Source organism: Neophocaena asiaeorientalis, unplaced genomic scaffold, assembly GCF_003031525.2.
Source record: "Neophocaena asiaeorientalis asiaeorientalis breed wild unplaced genomic scaffold, Neophocaena_asiaeorientalis_V1.1 scaffold165, whole genome shotgun sequence".
Lineage (NCBI taxonomy): Eukaryota > Metazoa > Chordata > Mammalia > Artiodactyla > Phocoenidae > Neophocaena > Neophocaena asiaeorientalis.
In genome coordinates, this window is record NW_020173918.1 from 2,068,325 (window position 1) to 2,070,678 (window position 2,354).

Here is a 2,354-nt window from a genome sequence, read left to right on the forward strand (position 1 = left end):
CTGTTTTACGCCAACCAGTTTTTGGTAACTTGTTGCAGCAGCCCTAGGAAACTAATAAATGGACTTTTCTAATGAGGAATTCACTCCCCAGAAGAGGTTAGTCATCATCTGACCCACTACAAGTTCTTTTCACCCCCTACAAGTTCTTTTCACCCACTACAAGTTCTTTAGCTCTTCATCTCCAATCACACTAGAGGGCTGATGGTTAGCAGAAGTAATGTGAGAAATTGTTTCAGTGATAAAAACAATAATAATCAAGATGTGTGTTTCCAGGGCTTCCCTGGTGGCGCAGTGGTTGAGAGTCCGCCTGCCGATGCAGGGGACGCGGGTTCGTGCCCCGGTCCGGGAAGATCCCACATGCCGCGGAGCGGCTGGGCCCGTGAGCCATGGCCGCTGAGCCTGCGCGTCCGGAGCCTGTGCTCCGCAACGGGAGAGGCCACAACAGTGAGAGGCCCACGTACCGCAAAAAACAAAAAACAAAAACAAAAACAAACAAAAGATGTGTGTTTCCAGCAGACACACATGCATGAATTGAGTGGGATACCCTAGTAACCCCAGTATCCTGTGGCTGTAGAATTGGCATCCGTGATGAAGCAATCAGTCTAACAGCCAAGGAAGATTCAGTTATCTGCTCCCAACTGGATTATTAGTGGAATTCTGCCATCTGATTTTTATATCATCTGTCTCTAGTCTACTTTATATGTAAGGTATTTGCTGGAATCCTTAAACAGGGGTTCTTAGCTTTTATTGTATTATGGATTTCTTTGAAAGTCTAGTTGATCCTATATACATCTTCTTAAAATAAATTTCTAAGTACATAAAGTAAAATATGAATTTTAATAATAAAACAATGCCAGGTTGAAACAGTTTTAAAAATATTGTTTGATACAGTAATATTTGTGCTTCAGATAGCAAGATCAAAATTATAATATTCTGAGGTTGGGATGAGCATAAACAATATTTTGATATATCTGGTTAAGTGCTAGGGCTATAACTATGGTTTTCATTGGCAATAAAGTCACAGGTATAGCTAATGTGACTGGTCTATTTGCTATATTCAAAACTGAAAGAAATACTAACTTTCAGTTAATGGTTAGTGACAATATTTTTCTTATCTAAGATTACTTTGTCAGTTGTATGGAGAGTGGATTTTAGAAAGAAAACATTAGGAGCAGTGAGTCTAGTTAGAGACAGTAACCCAGGCGAGGGATGATGGGGGCTTGGACAAAAATGTTGGCAGTGGAGATGACAAAAGAAGTCAGATAATAATAAAATATTTAGGAAATAAAATCTCCATATGTTGTCAGAAGATTGAAATGGAGGTTGAACAGAGGGCGCTATCAAGGAAAAAATACATTTCTGGCTTGGAAAACCATGTGATTGGGGTGGCCCCATGGATATAGGGAACATTGGAATTTGAAAACAGGTCTGTCAGGATACACTGGAAACCCTTGTGGAGAGAAATTTTTAGAGATGGATGAGCACCATCAGGGTGGTAATATTAAGTAAGCAGTTACTGGTCTGCAGTTCATGGAAAGCCCTGGACTGCAGATACAATTCGTGAATCATCTGCTGTAGGTATTTACAGCAAGGGTATGACTTAGGTTGCCTAGAGAAAGAGTTTAGTGCTACAGTGTCCAATATGGTGGCCACTAGCCAGATGTGGTTACTGAGCACTTGAAATGTTGCATGAGATATGCTGTAAGTATAAAATACACATTGAATTTCAAAGTCCTAATTTTTTAAAATGTAAATCATTATAATTTAACCCTTATTACACATTGACATTTTAGATAAACTGGACTAAACAAAATATTTGATTAAAATTCATTTCACTTTTTTTTTATGCTATGTGGGTACTGGAACGTTTAACGTGACATATATGATCAGTATTTGTGGCTTGCATTATATTTCTACCAGACATTTGTGAAATTAAAAACTTCTGCTAGGATACTGTAAAAATAGACCACAGACCAGGAGAAAATATTTTCAAATCATTTATGTGAAACGGGACTTGTGTCCAAGAAAATAGAAAAAAGAATGCTTGTAACTAAACAATAAGAAAATAATCCAATTAAAGAATAGGCAAAAGAACTGGACAGACACTTCACCAAAAAAATTTACAGATGGGGGTTTCCCTGGTGGCGCAGTGGTTGGGAGTCCGCCTGCTGATGCGGGGAACACGGGTTCGTGCCCCGGTCCAGGAAGATCCCACATGCCGCGGAGCGGCTGAGCCCGTGAGCCATGGTCGCTGGGCCTGCGCGTCCGGAGCCTGTGCTCCGCAACGGGAGAGGCCGCAACAGTGAGAGGCCTGCGTACCGCAAAAAAAAAAAAAAAAAAAAAAAATGAAAAAT